Raw genomic sequence first — 21,228 nt, 5'->3', positions numbered from 1 at the left:
GCTTTTGGACGAGTCATAATCTCTCTCTCTCTTCGGAAATTTTGGATTGGAGGGGATCTGATCATTGGCGTATCAAGTTCTTGGCTTGTTGTATTTCTCTTCCCAAGAATCCTCCCTTTAAGTTCCAACTGATGTGGCTCTGGGACTCTTCTCTTCATGACTTAATGGCTCATTGGTGGAGAGATGGTGGCCTAGCATATGGAACTGCTATGTTTTCCTTTTCTAAAAAACTTCAATGTGTCAAAAGGAAGCTGAAGCATTGGAACAGGAATTGTTTTGGTAATCTTTTCACTATGAAAAGGAGGGCTCAAGAACGTCTAGAAGTCATTACAAGGCAGATTAGAGACCTGGGTTTTTCTGAAGCTCTTAGCAGAGAAGAATCTCAGGCTTCCAGGGATTTAGAAGAGTGGGATCTTAGAAAGGAAATTTATTGGAAGCAAAAAGCTCAAATTGATTGGCTCTAGGAAGGAGATAAGAATACTACTTCTTTCCATAAATTTGTTCATGGCCGCCGAAATCGAAGTTACATTTCATCTCTTGTTACTTATGATGGCTTGCAATTGACATCCTTTCAAGCCATTTCCAGGGAGGCCATCTGGTTCTATTCCTCTCTTTTTTTAGAAGATTCGCTTCTCGCTGATAATGAGGAGAATATTATCCTGTCTTGCATCCCCTCTATTGTGACCAAAGCAATGAACGACTCCCTTATGAGGCCAATCTCTATGTCTAAATTGGAGGAAGCGGTTTTTAGTTTGCGTAAGGGCAAGGCTCCTAGACCTGATGGCTTCCTAGTGGAATTTTTTCAAGAGTTATGGGATATTATTAATCAGGGCTTATTAGCTGTGGTTCAAGAATCACACTCTAACAAACAGATGCTCCAACCTTTGAATGCTACATTCCTTGTTCTTATTCTGAAAAAGGAAGGGGCTAATCAGTTGGACTCCTTTCGACTGATTACTCTATGTAATGTGGTTTATAAAGTTATTACTAAATTAATTGTTGAAAGGCTCAAAGTTTGGATTCCCACAATTATCTCAGAAGAGAAAGGGGGTTTTGTTGCTGGAAAACAAATTCTTGATGGAGTGGTTATTGCCTCTGAAGCCATCCATTCTATGTTCATCAAGCTTGATATGACTAAGGCTTATGATAGAGTGAAATGGGGCTTTTTGCAGAAAGTTCTTCTTACTTTTGGATTCAGCTTGGAGTGGGTGGAATGGATTTGGAGTTGTGTCACTTCTCCCTCCTTTTCTATGCTTCTCAATGGAGAACCTTTAGAGTTATTTGGGGCCTCTAGGGGTCTCTGCCAGGGTGATCCTCTTTCTCCCTACTTGTTCATCATTATGGCAGAGGGACTTGGCAGATTTATTAAGCATCAAGTTTCTCATAATTTGATTCATGGCTAGAGTTGGGGAAATGGACTACCCAATCTCTCCCATCTTCAGTTTGTGGATGATACTGCACTTGTCGGGAGAGCTTGTATCCAAGAAGCTAAAGCCTTCCAACTCACTTTGGATACTTATTTGGCTACCTCGAGACAAAAAATCAATGACCACAAGTCTTCTATTAATTTTTTCAACACTCCGAAGCCTATCCAGCGGAGGATTGCTAATATTCTAAGATTTCAGATTGAGTCTCTTCCTATGACTTACTTGGGCATCCCTATTGTTTTGGATAGATAGCCCAGGCTTTTCTAGCAGAACCTGCTTGATAAGCTGTGTCAAAAAGTTAATCATTGGATGCGTCAGTGGCTCTCTACTGATGGTCGAGTGACTCTCTTGCAATCAGTGATTCAAGCTCTCCCTATCTATAGAAGCATGGTGCAAGTTGCCTCGGTGTATTTTCTTAAGGAATTTGATGCCCTCTCTCGACAGTTTCTTTGGAGTGGTAATTTGCAAAATTTCAAATGGAGCCTAATCAAGTGGGATACAGTTTGTAGGCCAAGGAAGGAGGGTGGCCTCGGCCTTTGTTCTACTATCTTGAGTGGACAGGCTCTTGTTGCTAAGCTATATTGGTGATGGTGTTCCAGTCAGTCTCAGCTATGAGCTCATATCCTCTCACATAAGTATTTACCAGGAGTCTGGCCTTCAGAGGTTTCTATATTCCCTTTGGCGGGTGGAGGTTCTATGGTGTGGAATACCCTTAAGACAGGATCTCGCTTGGTCAAGAGAAGTCTTTTTTGGATTTGTAACAATGGTTCAGAAGCTCTGTTTTGGAGTGATTCTTGGGATGGTAAACCTCCTCTTTTGTCCTTTCACCTGCACTTGTAGGCTTTCTATGACTCTTTCCATTCTACAGGTTGGAATAAGGTGGTTCACTATAAGGAGGCCTATATTTTGAGCCTTACTATTGGTTTTCGATGGAAGAATCCATTTGACTGGCCACCGGGGGGATTTGTGGGGGATCGGATGGAGCTCTCTCAAATTATGGCTTCTAGGGAGTGCAGCTCTTTGTAGGTGCCTGATGTTTTGGCTTGGGGAGGTGCTTCTTCTGGTAAATATACTATTTCCTTAGGGTACCTTATGCTTACTAGACAGATGTTTGGTGATATGGAGGTTCCTTGGTGGAAGAAAGTTTGGAATCCCTCCTCATGGCCTAAGTGTAATTTCTTCCTCTGGTTGGTGGCTCACAATAGGTGTCTTACTTGGGATAATCTCTGCAAGAGAGGATTCCATGGCCCTTCAATCTATGTTTTATGTTGTAATGATGAGTTGTCTGTTTCTCACCTCTTCTTTCAGTGCTCCTTTGTTAGACAGATCTAGCACTCCTGGTGGTCTACATGGGGCTGCCCTTGCTGGCATGTTTCCTCTTTGTCTAAGTTCTGGGATCGCTTGGGACCTTCCCTATCTAGATCCTCCTTTCTCCAAGTTGCTTGGACTATTGGCCCTTCCTTTATTTTATGGCATGTTTGGCTTGAAAGAAATAGGAGGATCTTTAAGGGTGTTAGGTTAGGATTGTGCACCTCTGGGGGAAATTTGTTCGTTCTCTTCATGAAATCTTCATGAAATAGTTATGGCAAAATGTGATTTGTCTGGAGGTCTAGACCCTTGAGATGTTGGTATTTTTTCCCGGCTTTCTTTTCCTTTGCAAGATGGTGTTCCTTTGCTGGTCTCCCGCCACCCTAGGAGGATAGTTGGATATCGCTTGCAGCGGGTTAATCATGAGGGGCATTGGACCCCTCCTTCACCTGAAATTCTTAAGATCAACACTGATGGATCTTCTCAGGAAAATCCTAGCCCCGCAGGCATAGGGGGAGTGAGGCACAGCAGCTCTGGAGAAGTTTAGTTTCTCTTCTCTATCTACAAAGGTTCTCATACGAATAATCTTATGGAGGCCTTGGCCATCCAGATTGTGGTGGAGAAATGTTGCAAGCAGAGGTGGTGTAGGATCATTTGCAGGTGGTAGTCAACTTATTGAATAAAAAAGAGTACATTTGGCTCTGGTTATTAAGCAGACTCAGTTATGTCGGACCCTTGAATCTGTCATTTTCTCTCATATCCTTCGAGAGTGGAATGGTGTGGCCGACTGTTTGGCTAAGTGGGCATCCGAATATATGCAGGATTGGCATATTACGGATCAGAGGCACTTATGAATTGGATCAACTTGTTGCTGAGGATAAAGCTTAGTTCTTTGTATTTTCTGTTGTCCCTTTGGTTGGTTGTACTGTTCTCTTTGGATTTCAATAAATTTTTACACCTCTTTTAGTAAATTAATATTCTTGTTCTAACAAGTTTATTGATTCACTGATTGATTAATAGATTGATTAATAGGTTGATAGATTGATTAATTGAGAGGAAATTCTATTGCTGGTTCAGAACTGGCAAAGTTGATTAATTAAGAGAGTTCAATGGCCGGTTCAGAGGGAGGGCTTCTATGGTAAAAAATAGTTCCCGGCACTAATTAGTTAGGCCTAGCTTACAATAGCTTACAATAGCTTCTTTCAATGATTAGGAAACCTTAAAAGAGAAAGAAAGAAACCTTTCTCCTTTCAAGAGAAAGGAAGAATATTGACACTCAGAAAAACATTGAATCATTTACTTATTTGATTAAATTAAATTATAAAACTCGGCTTTTGTTATTCATTAAAAAAAAGGGACTTTTATTTTTTCATTCGAACAAAACTTAGATTTTGAAGATCACAAAATTTAGATTTCGAAGGGCATGGCATGACATGTGAGTTGAAGAATGAATTTTCTTGAGGGAGGATGGACAGATTCATTTCATGTTTTTCCGAAATAATTCCTAAAGGGCATCACATCATACAAACGTATATAAATGCGTTGAATCAATCCTAAAACTATAATCGCTGTATTGAATAATATTGTTTCTAGATTGATTGTTTATAGTTTTACTTAATATTATTTCTCGATTAATTGCTAACAAAATGATATGCTTGAATGTCCAATTGGAAGAATACCCTCTTGATCCAACTAAACTCTAGATTTCTTTTCATTAAATCATTTGTGATGAAACTCCATCTGCTAAATTATTACATAGTCCCACTGCAATTATATCATGATGTCATGTATCTGAAACATGAGTATAAATCTACTCCTCACCCAAAAAACCACTTTTTATAATATAATTGCCAACAAAGTCTAATGTGCTTGACTAGAGTTTAAAGCAGAGAATTTTATTTTTTCTCCAGCATATGAAGAAATTGGGGCAATTCAACCAGTTCGTTCATTCATTCATTCCAGCAGTGAATCAGTCTTGAGCACCGATCGACTGAAAGCCAAAATTTCGTCAGGGCGTTGAGCTTCCTTCACTCTTTCATCCTCTTTCACCACGGATTTCTCCTCTGATTTTCCTTCTTCACATGTATTATGAACAGCCGCCGCAATCTTTATTTTATCACCACTTTTCTCATCTGAAAAATGTTCAGCGCCTGATCTTCTACTCGCCTCCATCACTGATCCAGCAACCTGATCTTCTGTTCCAAATCCCTTTCAGATTGACGAAACCCTTTGAAATGCAAGCCTATTGAAATTTGCAAAATTTCCAGGTTAAAAAGCAGACTGTTGGTGAATAAAATACAAAACAGTTAGGTTTGAATCTTATCCATTTGCTGTCGTTTGCTACGTGCAGGCTGCATGTCATTCGGAATTGAACGTTATCTGATCGTTTACACGTGGCAGGTGATTAAAGCGGACTCGAAATTTGTAGGCTTGTTCAAATTTAAATGGCTCCATTCGGAGAGAGAGAAAAGAAGTATTTTTTTCTAAAGAAATGTAAAGAAGCTATTTTGGAAGTATAACATAATTTTAGTTGTTGTGGACTTGGATACAATAGAGCTATTTTTTATTACTTTTAATATTAAAATTATATAAATATTAAATTTAATGTGAAAATTATTAAGAATTTAAGATAAAAGAGTGGGATTTAGCTTGTAGATGGATTTGTTTTCACTAAATAACTTATTAGTAAGGGATTAGTTACTTGAAATTTGGATATTATTTGTCTTCTTTGGGGTTTCAATTTTATTAAAGGAAGGGAAAGAATTCAATATAGGGGTAACCTCCAAAATCAATCAATCCTTCGATCATTAGTAAGGTAATGTTAATTTACAAATTTTCATGTAGAAATTTATCTTTTTGATTTTATTTGATTCCTTTTTATCTTCTACAATCTTTGCCTAGTTTTTAGAGTTTGGTGAAGCATGTGAAATCTTCTAAACCTGTTGTCTATTTATTGTCACCTACATTGTGATTACTTTTACAAGAACTCAAGATTAATTTTTATGATACTTCCGCACTATTGTTTTCTTATTTTAAAATTATGATCTATGATAGATTTATGATATCTTCATTCCACAATCAAAATATGTAGCATAGACAAATAACACATAAACTACTTCAAAAAATTCAAACAAATGTGATCTCATGGAAGACGGTTGTAGGATATGCACAAACATAACTTTTTGAACATGTTTTATAGACTTTCAAATGAATGTTGTTGGCAAGTACAAAGCTCAATTACATGCCCTGTGCAAACATCCTAATGTTCACTTTCTTTTTCATTTTATATCACACTAACATATTGCCTACTAATGTGACAACTTCCTTTTATTCTTTGTTTTTATCTACCTTTAAATTATTTCAAACATTTCCCTACCTTTCTCTTTGTTCAACTATGTTAAAATTCCAAATAGTTGTAGATGAGAGCATCCATGCACTCTAAGGAGCTCTCTAAAATGAATTAGTCACTTATACTTCTTAGGATTGAACTATCATTTACCTTTCAATATATGTATTAGTCATGTGCCTCCAACACTCTTAAAACGTGTCCTTGGATGCATAGGGTGTAATTAGAAATTATTTTGTAATTTAAATTTCTCAAAAATCTTGGCATTGATTGTCCTATGCATTCATGAAGGAGTCAGAGTTGATAGTAGTGGTAATAAAGGTAATCTTAGCAAATTTTAACTTGGATATGAGAATTAAGTGTTCAAAGCATCTTGAATGATATTGATGAGTCTCGTATGAGTTATCTTACCCTAGGATATGGACCATTATGAAGGAGTTACAAGTCAAAGATGACATATATTATTAGTATGAAGGTTTTATTATTATTCATTGTTCATTAGGAGTTATATATTTATTATTATAGAAGAACCTCTTCACTTTAGATGTGTGATTTTTTTCCATATTACCATGGTTTGATGGTATATTATTTTGTAAAATTATTAGTTGCATTTTTTTCCATTTCTATATAAATTGGAGACATGAGATGGCAGTTGCATGATGAGATTATATTATAGATGCATGGGTTTTGTTAGAGTGAAGAGATTGTTAGTGTGTAGATCTATCTCACATTTGAAGATTAATACATACATCTTTTTTTCTCATGTTGGGTTTTATTAGAAAGATTTTGTCCATGTAAATCTTTTGTTGACATGGTTTGTTAGTTTATTTCCAATTGTTGATTTATATGTAATCATGTAATTTAACATAATTCAATCTAAAGGTAATCCTTGGTTAAGATATAAATTTGAAATTTGCATACCTTTGTAGAAGAACTTATTCTCATAATATTATTACCTTATATCTCAACATTTGCTATACAAGCTAATATTTTTGCCTAGAAAGATATACATTTCTATTATTGTTGAATTTTTTTAACTATAGTGGGAGATTTTATATTGTGTGAAATTATAAATTTGAGAAAATGATTGTATACCATGTAATCTAGTATAGTTATTACCAAAATCAATGATACTAAATCTATGAGATTTGGAAGTTGAAGATCAGATAACTCCTTGGAGAAAGAGATCAATGATTGTATATTTTTTTTTAAAAAGAATTCATCAATTTGTTTGGTGGATATTGCTCAAAACTACACAAGAAGGCATGAGGAAGCATATGGTTATCTTGTAGATATGTCCTCTTGACTTATTCAAATGAGACTGCTACATATAGGTTGTGAAAGAAGATCAAATTAAAAAATAAGCAATAATTTATATCTCAAAAAATAGTTATGTTAATAAAAATTGAAATATGATGACTCCTTGTGAACCATTTGAATATTTTTAATTTGATTTGAAGGACCAAAAAAATTGTTTTTGTTAAGTTCGAGCAAACAGAGAAATGTATCTCTTTACCTTTTACTTAAAAAAAAATTATTTATTGTCATTAGTGTTAGTATTGTAGAGCCAAAAATGTCATTAGTGTTAGTAGTGTAGAGCTAAAAATGTCATTTGAGGCACTTAGAGATTGAATCTGAAAAAACTTTAGTAATAGAAAATGTAGTGCTCGGAGTCTTATTTTCAAATATGTAATTTATTTCAATACCCACATGCTAGAAATTTCTTTTTAGTAGGCATGTTTAAAAACCACTTTTTCAAAATGCATGTTTCGGGACCATACCACACGTGTACGACCACCATATTTTGACGTAAATAAATGAATTTTTGCAAATCCTTTTGGGAAAAGATACCTAAGACACCAAATATTGATGAGAATATTTTTTTTTATTTTTTTATTGAATATATTTTTTTTATTAATTTTTAATTGACTATAAAGTACATTTTCAAAACATCTGGTGTACGACCACCATAATTTGATGAAATTTCATATTTTTTAAATTTTTTTTAATATTCAAAAGAATTGTATGTAGATTGATGTCATATAATTTATTTTCCAAAAAACATAAAAACAAAAAAGTTATTAAAGTTTTACTGAACCTCACTATTTTACATTTAGGTACCACTTTTGATTAATAAATAACACAAAAATAGGAAAAAAAACTCATATCACTATGAAATTTACATTTTTTAAGTCAAGAAAGTGAGAGCTCTAATGGGTTTTTGTTTCATCAAAAAATACGATCAGGAAGACCTTCAAAAAATTACGGCAAGGCAAAAATGTGGTATTCCAATGCCTTAGCCATTTTTTGGAGGTCCAAGCATAGGATTGGTCCCACCAACCCTAATCGAAAGCCAAAACCGAGGCATAGGTGTGTTTCCCGCTTCATCTTTTATGAAATGGGCACCCGTTATTTAAAATTCAAAAAACGGGCACCTGTTTTGAAATTTATAGTATTTTAAGAAACGTGTGCCCATTTTTAGAAATGGGTACACGTTTTACTCATTTTTAGAAATGGGTACACATTTTACTCATTTTTAGAAATGGGTACACATTTTACTCATTTTTAGAAACGTGTGCCCATTTCTAAAAATCGTGCACCTGTTTCTCTACGGTGGTCCGATCCTGAACGAGCACCCATTTTATTTTTATGGGTCGGGGACCCGAAGCTAAACAGGTGTTTGTTTCTTAAAAAAATGGGCACTCGTTTGTAGCGGCAAAATTTTCTGCTCACAGACTTCCACAGAATTGGGACCCAACTTCTTGCACCCACCCGAATAGGGAGTTTTAAGTGAATATTTTATATTCCTATTACTTTGTTTTGCATTATTTCATTGGTTTATTTAGGATTATTTGATTAGTTAGGAATTAATGATTTTATTTTATTTTTAATTGAATAATGATGATTTTAAGCATATACATTTTGGTGAACCCGACGTGAATCGAACACGCAACCTTTTGATTTGGAATTTTGTGTATGCCTGCAAGTATAGGTATTGGATCTTGCAACTACACCTCTCTTTTAAATTTATATTCCAAGAGATTTTCTGATCTTAATTTGTCTTTTATTCAAGAATTTCAAGACTAATTGTGCAGATCAGGTTCAAGGCAATATTGCAAGTTGTTCAAAGATTTTATCACATCTTCCAAATGATTGATAATCTCTTAAATATTTTTTTACTGTAGGTTAATGATCATCTCACGGATCTACAGTAAAAAAATCAGGGTTAGATCGTCAGTTTTAAGTGAGATATGATAGTTGCAATTATTTTCATAAATCTTTTCTTTTAGAAGAAAATAAATGAATTTTTGTAATATTTTTTTATAATAGGTTAAGAATCTTGAGACACGCCTACAGTAACAAATTTGGATATTAACAATCTGTTTTGACCGAGATATGATCATTTTAATATTTTTAATAAATTCTAAATTCTGGACGCAAATCAAAGAATTTTTTTTAAAATTCTTACATTTTTTGAAATTTCTTAAAATTTCACAAGAGGCATCTTCTTTACACTTTTTATTTTGATATCAAATAATTAACATAAAGCTAGATCTTTAAAAATTCATGTTTTTCCATAAATCTGCTCTTCAGAGTGCAAATTAATGTCTTTTTTTTTAAATTCTTACATTTTTTGAAAGCTCTTAGAAATTCATTAGGGCTATCTTCTGTGTAATTTTATTTTGGGGTTATTAAAAAACAAATTGTCATTTCGATTTTAGCTATTGATTCCCTGTTTACAGCGTGTGGCGAAATTACAGAGAAGGCTTGATCATCCCAAATTATTTTGGAAACCACTAACAATTTGATTGCAGGATCCTTTAGGGTTAAAGCACTTTTGGATTTTGTGTTTAAAATTGACATGCATGATCTCACACTTTAGCTTGGTGCTTAAAATTGATCTTGGGATTAAAATTGACATGCATGATCTCACACTTCGGCTTGGTGCATAAAATTGATATTGGGATTAAAATTGACATGCATGATCTCACACTTCAGCTTGATGCTTAAAATAAATATGGGATTAAAATTGACATGCACGATCTCACACTTCACTTTGGTGTTTTAAAATAGAAATGCACATGTGTATTTCACACCTCGGTTTGGGCTTTAAAATGAACATGAATCTGCCTATGAATAGAATAAATCACACATTATAATATATAAGGTAAAAGGGACTTTTTTGTGTGTGTCTTGGGTGGACCTATTATTGCATTAAGTACCTTTCCACCTGCCTTCGGGGTCTTGGGAGAGAGGGAAAGGTGATAACGACACCCATTTTTTTCTTTTCAGTAGTGGGGGGTATCTTTGGATGGGGATTTCATCACCCCAAAGAGGTACTTCAAATTGGGTTGTGTTGGGTATATCATCTCTCTCAGCATACTCTCGGGTGTGTTTTTTGAGCTGCTATATAAATATATTGGTCAGGCGTCTAGAGTGTTTAGTGAATTCAACATATGTGGGGGCATTCCCTGCACCGATAAGCTTAACTAAAGCGTTAAGTGGATTGCTTTGAGAATCCATCATTGGATCGGGACCCTTCAAAATTTACAATAAGAAGCAGCTTAGTAGCTCAAATCCCACATTCATTAATGTTGGGAGTGTAAATCGTATCTCATAGATACCCTTCATGTACCTTGCATTATGAGAAAGAAATCCCTCGATGAAAAGATCTTCGGATCTTCAGAGTAAGAGAGACTGGCATGCCCGAGAAGTGTGTGTCATGGAGTGGAGCCAATGCTACTAAACTCTCTAGTTGTTCATCTTGTTTCGGTATTTTATTGTAAGGCCCTCTTTGAATGGTTTCCAATATCCAGCCTAAGATTGTCTTCTATGTTTGTTTATGTATCATTGTGCTGAGTCAGTATTTGGGATATTTTAGGCCCTACCTTGTGTGGAACTAAATTCTCGAAATTCATCAAAACATAGTTCATCTAGCTATACTTGTCTTTAGACAGTGTTCTCATAATTGAAAAATAGACTTGTCCCACAAGCAAAGTTACTTGAAATAGAGTCTACCTTGAAACATCAGACAGTCCAACAAAGTCCAAAATTTTACATACTTGTGACCATAAGTGTTCGTAGAGTCCTTAGTCCTTGTATCATCCTCATTATAGTCCTCATTTACGTCCTTAGGCTTTGCACAAGTCCTTGCATAGTGCTTGTAGTCACATAAATCTGTCCACTTAATTAAATGAATATTTAGTATTTATTTGATTATTTAACCATCAATCAATAATTAAGTAAATTAATATATTTAATTAATTCATCTTAACCCTCTTCTCCTATTAATTAAATAAATTATTCAATTTATTTGATTTAATTCACTTAACCAAATTTAGACCATTAATTAAATAAATAAATCATATTTATTTAATTAAATTTTCTCTCACATTTAAATAAATTAATATTTATTTAAATTCCCCCAAAATCCCAACTCTCACATTTAAATAAATTAACATTTATTTAAATCACCTTTATCCTCTACCCACTTGTATTTTCCTACAAATGCAAGTTGCACAACTATTTTAAATAAATTATTTATTTAAAATCCTATTTATCCTCACCCACTTGAAACCTTTAATGGTTTCCCTTAAAGTCTTCAAACTTAATGGCTTCCTTCGAGAGTCTTCTTAAGCCTTTAATGGTTTCCCTTGAAATCTTCAAACTTAATGGCTTTCTTCTAGAGTCTTCTTAAGCCTTTAATGGTTTCCCTTAAAGTCTTCAAACTTAATGGCTTCCTTCTAGAGTCTTCTTAAGCCTTTAATGGTTTCCCTCAAAGTCTTCAAGCATTTAATGCTTTATCTTCTTTTTCTCATGTAAATAAATTAATATTTATTTAAATATTTATCCAAATGCAACTTACACCATTTAATTGAAATAAATGATTTTATTTTAATTGAAAATCCCAAAATTCCTCCCACTTGCATTCTCCTACAAAACCCACTTGCATGCCTAAACCTCTTCTAGATTCTTCTAAACCCTTCCTAATTAACCTAATCCATCCCCTAAATATTGTCACATTCCTAAGCAAATTGGAGTCACTTCTCAAAGACTCCAAAGTCTTTGAAAAGCAATTAATGCTTTGTGTGTTCAACAAATTAACCTCTAAAGTCTTCCAAACCACTTATGGCTCTTACATGACCATTAATGGTTAATTCCACTTGCACCCATGGTTAAGGACTTTGACCCCTAACTTAACCCTCATGTAACCCATGTGTCTCTTCAAAGAATTTATTTCTTTGACTAGGGTAACCATCATGTCCCCTCAAGCATTTAATGCTCCTTATCTCTCCTCTCAAGCCTCCTCATGGTGACACTTGTCAACATGGGATTGGGTTGAAAGCCCTCACATGGAACTTGGAGAGGAGAGGAACAAAAGAGAAGGAGCCAAGAGCATGTTAGGAGACATTTGGAGATGCCTCATCATATTTGCTTCTTTAGTTAAATATTCTTTCATGTTCTTATTATCTCTTTTGACATGCCTATTTAGATTAGTTTTTGGTTAAATAACACTAACGATTTCTTGTGTCTTGTGTTGTTTGTCATTTGCTAACCTTGTCCATTTTGCAGAGCATCAGTGCTCATTTACGTCCTTACTTTACATAATTCCTTGCATAGTCCTCATTATCATCGTCATATTGTCCTCATTATAGTCCTCATTTACTTCCTTACTTTGCACCAATATTTTCATTATAGTCCTTACATAGTCCCCATTTGCGTCCTTTCTTTGCATAATTTTTTGCATAGTGTTCATTATCCTCCTCATTATAGTCCTCATTTACGTCCTTACTTTGCATAAGTCCTTCCATAGTTCTCATTCTATTCCTCATTATAGTCCTCATTATCATCCTCATTTTAGTCCTCATTTATGTCCTTACTTTACATAAGTCCTTGCATAGTCTTCATCTAGTCCTCATGGAGTTCCTATATACGTCATCGTAATCTTCACATAACTCCTTATATAGTCGTCATAATCTTTGCATAAGTCCTTGCATAGTCCTCATTATATTTGCATAAGCCCTTGCATAGTCTTCATCCTCATAAGACATAGGGTCAAATCATTATCTCCATTTTGCATTATCTTCAAAATTAGGGTGTTCCCTAGTCCAAGTCCAAAGTTCCATTCTCATTCTTTAGCATTTCATCTTGTCTTTCCTTAATCCAATTTGTCAAAAAAATTCAAAAGCATAGGTTGCATTTGTCATCCTTAGATACATTTGTCCATTTTCAAAATTCTCAAAATCCAAAAAAAAAAGTAGGGTTGTACTTTCATCCCATAGTAGCATTGCATTTCATCCAGGTAAACTTCAAAAATCCAAAAAAAAAATTGCATATAGTGCAATGGTTGTTCAACACGCTATCAAACTTCTAGGAGATAACATTACCCTTATCAAACTTCCCACTTTCGTGGGACAATGTCATTGCAACCAAACAATCAATTATCTCAATCCAACATGTACATATCCCAAAATATGCATCAAACTTATTAGGAACAAACAAATGTCAAACCTATTTCTCCATCACTTGAAGAGAAACTAGCTCGAGAAATAGAGATCTTGGAATAAAAGGTTAAAAAAAGTGAAGACAGTAGATCCCAGATGTTCAAACTATTTCAAAAATTATGATATCCCAATATAAACTTAGAGTCGGTTGGTGTGCAAGCTCTTATTATGAAATCAGACATACCAGCTATTCTCACACAAGTAAACATGAGAAACCAATATCAACAACAAACATATCCAATAATGCAAGTCCAACAACCAATACAACAAAAAAACACAACTCTCATCACCACAAATTGCACAAACAAGTCAACCACTACCAAAGTCACACACAATTACATAATCAATTTTTCATTCAGTCACATCACATGTCTACGAATATCCTCCTATGTCTTTAAATACACCATCAAGGGAGTCCCAAATGATTGCAAGCATATTTACAAATATGTCACCCTTTGGACATCAATCAAACATGGTCAATGTGTCACCTATCATGCAATTAGGTCTTCTGCCCATGTCTAGAAATACCTCTTCCCATTAAGAGTTTGCACCTCAAGTAGCCTCCATATCTTTCACCATTTATCATACCCTGAAGTCACACAAGAGCAGTCCACACCATCTTTAACACAACCTCCCAATGGTTATCGATAATATAAATTCAATCTAATCCAAGTCGTGATGCTAGTCCTTCACATGCTTCAGAAATTAAAAATTCAACATCATATATTTCATTTCCAAGAAAACCCACTTCAAAGAGTCTGATTCAAAATCCTTTCTCATCAGGCCAATGTGTTGAAACATTCCAAGAATCTCCCATGCATATCCAAACTCCTTCCCCATGTCAAGAAGATGATTCAAAATCAAAAGAAAGGAGTCCTAAAACAAATAAAGATCAAGAACAAACCCTTCCATCCTACCTAGTTGTTTATCAATCACACCAACCAAGAACCTTATGATGATCCCCTTGCTCTTTTCTATCCCATTCATAATGATACCCTTTTGTCTCAAGAACAAACTTTCCTTTCAAGTTCCATCCGAAGAAAGATCAGGACATCCCTTACATCCTTCCTAATAATCCATTTCCCAGTTAAGATCAAAGTATTCCTTCACCTTCATGTCCTAAGTAAGATCCCATTATTTCTCTAGATCCTGATCAAGATCCCTCCATCCCTTCATCTCCATGTCATAATCCTCCATGTTCCTCACAAATGAACTTACCATTTCTCCTCATCCCCCTCATGATCCCAATCCCTCTATGTGAGTTTTTCATGAACCTCTTATCAATGAAATCACCAATCCTGATCATACTGTAGAGAACAACTTGTCAACAACTGTATGTGTGTAATCATCAAATGCCAATGTAGTGATAAAAACAACCATAATGCCATCTAATGAGATCAACACCTAGTTGGTGTCATCATCCTCTTCAAGTGCATCAATAAAAAAAAACATAACACCCGCTCACGTCACAACTGGATTGGTTTAAAATTGATAAGGCTATAGCTAATTAATTTCTTCTAATTTCAAATACATGTACATGATCTAAAAAATCATATTGAAAATCAAAGTCAAGTTCTAAATATATTCAAATAACAAATTGAACTTAAAATAAATTCAATATTTGAATTAAATCTCATGCAAAGATTAAGTTGAAAATCAAAGTCAAAGTGCAAGAACATGCTAAATTAATTACTTAAATCGTTATCTTTTCAATTCCTATTTCTATCTTCCACTTTGTTTTTTTCCAAAAAAAAATCAATCAGTTAACTATTCCATCTATTTTAATTAATCATTTCAATTAATTGATTAATTACATCATTTCTTTAATTCTCTCCAATCATTTCTTTTCTATCTTCACTTAGCTTTTTATAAATAAAGCTTTCTTTGTCATCAATCAATTATCCTCCAATCATTCTTTTTCATCTTTCAATCAGCTTTTTTATCAATCAGTTAACTCTTTTATCTATTCAATTAACAATTAAATCAATTTTGTTTCACCTCCAATTCACCAGTACAACTATCAATTAGCATGTGAGCTTGTCCAAGTTCCACCTCTCAATCAATGCTCTCCAATAATCTATAAATTCAGCATTCAATCTCCATTTTCAACAATCACGATGAATCACAAACTTTGAATCTTTGTGTCATTTGTAGGTTGTCAGCGTAATATCTACGAGCCATCATACCACAAAGAAGAGAAGAACAATGGAAGCCATATGTGATCATGGAATAAGAAGTTTTAATTGAATATTTTATATTCCTATTACTTTGTTTCGCATTATTTCATTGATTTATTTAGGATTCTTTGATTAGTTAGGGATTCGTGATTTCCTTTTATTTCTAATTGAATAATGATGATTTTAAGCATATACATTTTCTATTCAAAGTATATATTAGTTAATATTTTTAGTATGTGTATCTTGTGAATTTTAGTATGTGTATGTTGGAGCAACCCAATAACACAACCTCCAAACTAAAACACTTCACAAAGTAGATAGAAGAAAAATACAGATGTTATTTCACCAATGCGAGAATAATTCAATTGAGATGATCCAAAATGTACAAACACCCAAAATAAATAATAAAGATGTGATGTTGTATGAGCTAACAACAAGATAACTAACTACTACAAAGATCAAATACACTATGAACGATATTAAATACTAAGTGACTAGTATCTAATAAATGATATGTCAGCCACCTAATTAAACTTAAGTTATGTGTGATTGCAATAAAACCGCATTCACACGAACATAATTGACATAAGGTGAAAGTATTTGGATCATTTGAGACATGGTTGCATTTTTTCATCAACAACATTGACATAAGTCAAAGCCCACACTTTATCAATATTTGCTTCACTTGAGAAGAGTTAAATATTCATAATTGGTTGTGTCATAATTGAATAAATTAAGAAAGGTTCTTTGTTTAAATAGATGATGCATAGTTGCTAAGAAACTCCATGTCCCATTAAAGAAAAATGCATTGTTTTCATGTCCCCACTCTAGCATTTTTTTTTTACTACAGTTTTACATAATATAGACATATCCACATTAATTTACTCACAAACCATAATTTGAACATTTGAATTCTTCCATATACCATTCCCCATACCCGATGTGTCTAAGTAAAGACAAATAGATTTTCACTTTATTATCTTGAAATATCATCAGCGTTAAATAGAAAAAGCTATTTAGCTTTTTCAAAGGAATATAATTGTTAAAAAAATGAAAATAGCTAATTATTTGATAAAATGGTTTGTACAAATCAAAATTCATATTTATAGTCCAAACGTGTATAGATTTATATTGTAATAGTCAAAATTCATATTTATTTTGTTCACTAATTTGACTAAATCATTATTCATACATAATCATAAGATAATTTGCATGAGATGTAGCGAAATATGAAACCAAAACACTTAGAAGCATACATGTACACACAATATTGAAAAATTGCCCATGAATGTAAAAAAAAAAAAAAAAAAAAATTTATATTTCTAAGAAGATCCTTCATTGCATTTATGTAAAGAACGCATAACCATATCAATGTGATTCATAATACAGTTACACACAATAGTTCCTACAAATATCTAGTGTGACAAAACTCCTCAACAAGAAAGAGGAGTGAAATGAAAAAAAATGAGCTTAAAATTTAGGAAAGATGGCACGATAGTTGTAATACCATGCGATGTTTATAGACACTTATCAATTGTTTTTATACCATTCCAGGTTTAATTGAGTAACGAGGGATATAGTTTGCATCATTCCAGGTTTAATTGAGTAACGAGGGATATAGTTTGCATCATATAAATTGCTGAAGTTCATATATTTAAAAAATAAGTGCACCATAAAGGAAGAGAGCTTTAAATTGAAGTAGGTGCAAAAATGCATTAAAACTGTTTCATTTTGAAAAAATACAAATTTTACCGGATGTACCACGTATATTGCATGTTAGAGTAATCAGACACACATTCTTCTCTCTAGTATATTAGAGAACACAGACATACATATTCTCTTTCTTCTTCGGACTGGCACAAAATTGGTAGCAGTGAGATTTAGAAAACTAAGCACACGTTGCATGATGAATTTGAAGACATCTATAGGTTAAGTGATCAACAGGAGGGAAGATCTTTGGGCGGAGGAAGAAGAGATTGGGATCTGCCCCCATTTCCATTTAAAACAATCCACGCCATCTTCAATCCCCAACTGGTATGCAGCTCGAGATGACAATGCATAAACCATACTCCTGCAATTGCACACATACGTTCGGTTAGCTTGCCTAGGTTTATATGTAATGAAGCACAATATTATTGAAATCTTCTTAAATGAGCGATTGAAGCTAAGATTAAGTAATGATAGTAATACCTGGATTATCAGCTAGGAATCTGAGAGCCACACAACCTCCACTGGGAACTCCAACTGTGTTTCTCTCCGGAGGATCCACCAGATTAAAGTTAGATGGGTCAGTGCTTGCATTGTAGTTTCCCATACCCTGACCCACTATGAAGAAGTTGAAGCCATGAAGATGCAGAGGATGGCTCTCGAAGGTCACAATGCTGGTGTCCTGCAGAACTAGCTGTACGGTAGTGTTAAAGGGAAGCACTTCGACTCTGGTGTCGTTGAGGGTCTGTGTGTTGTTAGGCGGCGTGCCGGTGTAGTTGAAAGGAAATGGCGGATTGTCAGGGAAAGTGGTATTGTAAACTCCATTGGACTGATTAAAGTAGTATGCTTGAAGAAGAGCGGTGGTGGGAAGAATGAAGGATATGCTGCTAATGGAAGCTGCAAATTTGGTACCGTTGGGGCCTTGACATGTCTGTCCTTGGGGACACGGATTTAGCCCCAACCCCACTGTGAATAGGAACTGTTTATCCACCTTCTGAGGGACAGCTGCTGCAGGAAACTTCGGATTGCCCAAGCTTCTCATCTTTTGGCTAAAATTGGCGGCAAAGGAGGTATCGTTGGGGGCTGGAAGCGTCGGTTTCATCATAGGAAGAGAGGATGAGGATGAATTAGCTGCTGTCGCATTGGAAGTTACATACTCTAAAATTCCAGCACTGGTTGAGTTATCGAAAGCTGCTGTTCCCGTAGCGAATGGGCCTGCTAATATGAGGAATGTGGCATTGGGTGGCTGAGGCATAGCTGTCAAGAGGACGTTGGTAGTCTGACCAGGAGTGATCAGAATAGTATTGGTTTGAAAAGGCTTGACATACACAGCATCCGCTTCTACCACAGTCAATGTGTGGTTGGCTATTGCGAAAAACAGGTCACTATTAAGTGCAGCATTAACTATACGCAGTAGGTAAGTTTTCCCAGGGATCACTTTGAGCCTGAATGTATCTGCATTACATAGAAGACCTTTGTTACATTTACATTTAAACAATAGCGACCAGACTATTTATATTACATCTATTTTGATTGCCCGCCCTCACCGTTGGTAGAGCAGTTATACATAAGTCCAGGGAGTCCGTTGATGGTATATGCATCTGACACATTAGCTTGTGCACCACTTTGCATTGCCTGATTGATAACAGTCTCAGTGTCTGCATTCCACCACTCCCCTGCAATTTGCAACACGTTATCAACAACACTATTTTGGTTTTAAACTTAGGAATATGTACAATGGCAACATGGCAATATCAACGAGTTGTGAAGGGCATACCAAAAACAATAGGCACTTCCTGGTGTGGGCGAGGGAATGGGTAAGAAGCATTCTTTTTGGGATAGATGATGATGGGCCCATGTATGCTCGCTCGCAACCATGAGATGTGGGCATGCCACCACAGTGTCCCTCTCTGCCTTTTGATAATAAATTTGTACGCATAACTTTGACCGGTTTGAATTGGACACTGAGTGACGTAAGCAGGACCATCCGCCTACCCAGATCTAAGCTGCCGAATTCCATGCCTGAGTAATTCATAGGAATTCATTAGGTGCACCCACTAAAGGAATTCATGAGCATATAATAGCAATATTTTTATTAATCAAATAACTGAGCAGCGGGAGCAGAAGAGATACCAATGTATGCTAACATTATTTTTAACATTATTTGTTACTTTGATAACCACGCGATCTCCTTCTCGAGCAACTATTGCAGGCCCTGGATATAGCCCGTTCACAGTCAAAAGAGCTTTCGTAGTGCAAAGGCGGGTCACGTTCGTCATTTGGATCTGTACATATTTACAACAAAGGAAGAATCAAGTAATCTTACCAGGAAGGAACCCCACAAAAAAATAATAAAATTTGTTTATTGCTTTCATTAACAATAAAACATTCAACTCATTCCATAGAAATATATAACCCACATTGAAATTGTAGCGCCGTGTAATCACGGTATGTTTCGCTGAAACAAATTGAACAGAGAACCACAATGCCAAAAGTGGCAACAGGAGGCGGCCATTAAATATCTGCATTGCCAAAATCACACAATAGTCTGATCTCAACTTAAACTGGCTTTCAGGGTCTGATCTCAACTTAAACTGGCTAAATAGTCATCTCCCAAATTGTTCCTGACTCGAGATGTGAGAGTGTCTCTCACATCCTTTGTATATATAGGCAAAAGGATTAAATAAGTTGACAGGTCCTTTCGCCTTTGGTATGCAAAGCCAATATTTTAACGCAATTTCAACTCCATATAGAATTTATCGCTAGAAACTGTCTTCGTTTATTTCCTTTTCCTTACTTCTTTTTCCTTAGCATGTACTCTTCATCTTATTTGTTTGTTATGGAGATAAGGCGGAGCTCTTTATCTGGAGTGACAATCAAGTAAAACAAGAGGCCATTGAACACTATCTTCTTCTCCATTGTGATTTAAATCCCTGTACCTAAATTTCTGTCGGTGTACCAACTGCTGCTCATATTTTTGTTATTGGGCATTTTCGAGTTAGTGAGTTCGCATCCATTCAGTCCAGACTGGTCAAAATAAAGTCCTACTGACTTAATCCAAGCCTCTATTCTTTGTCTTAAAAGCTACCTCATTTACGCTTTCAGAATTACATTTCTATGCAAATTAAACCACGCTGCAGCATTACTTGGTAGTGTATTATGGTTTTTCTAAATAAAATAGAATATTATTTATTTAATATATATCTACTTGGTGTTTGATTATTTAATTTTATTTAATTTACTAATCATTTAATCATTCTAATATGAAATGATTTGCATGTAAAAAAAAAGAATAAGATAGAATGGAAAGTTATTTTTAAATCTAGATTTTAGTCTTTAACTTAATATGAAACTAGCAAACGTACTTTGGCGTGCAATAGGTATACCAAAGAGGTGTGAAAGATCAATCAAGTGAAATTGAAGTCAATTTTTTGCATACATTTGTGTAGTACATGAGGTCAATTGATAGGCCATTTGGAAAATGATTTTGTTTGTACAAAAAGGACTAAATGGAGAAGTGATAGCTTCCAATCAACCATGCATCCACTTACAGGGATCCAAATATAATTGATACAAAACCTCTAAATCAATAAGATAATCAAGATCTATTACCAATAGACTCGTGTTATGTTTGCAATATGGATATAGCAACAAAGAGGGGACATAGAGGGATAGAAAGAGGAAGATAAAGAGGGGGTTTTGGGGGTGGTGAGGGGGGCGTGAGAGGGGAAGAGAGATAGAGGGAGGGTAAAGAGATA

At 34.9% G+C, this 21,228-nt stretch overlaps 1 pseudogene; it reads right to left on the bottom strand.

Annotated features, from left to right (window-relative positions):
• Window positions 1-17,571: 17,571 nt before the first annotated feature.
• On the bottom strand, window positions 17,572-20,039 carry LOC131027030 (laccase-4-like; annotated as a pseudogene).
• Between the last annotated feature and the right edge of the window lie 1,189 nt (window positions 20,040-21,228).

This window comes from Cryptomeria japonica, chromosome 10 (assembly GCF_030272615.1).
Source record: "Cryptomeria japonica chromosome 10, Sugi_1.0, whole genome shotgun sequence".
In the NCBI taxonomy this organism is placed as follows: domain Eukaryota; kingdom Viridiplantae; phylum Streptophyta; class Pinopsida; order Cupressales; family Cupressaceae; genus Cryptomeria; species Cryptomeria japonica.
Note: the sequence above shows the minus strand (reverse complement) of the source record. Positions and strands in the feature narration are given on the sequence as shown.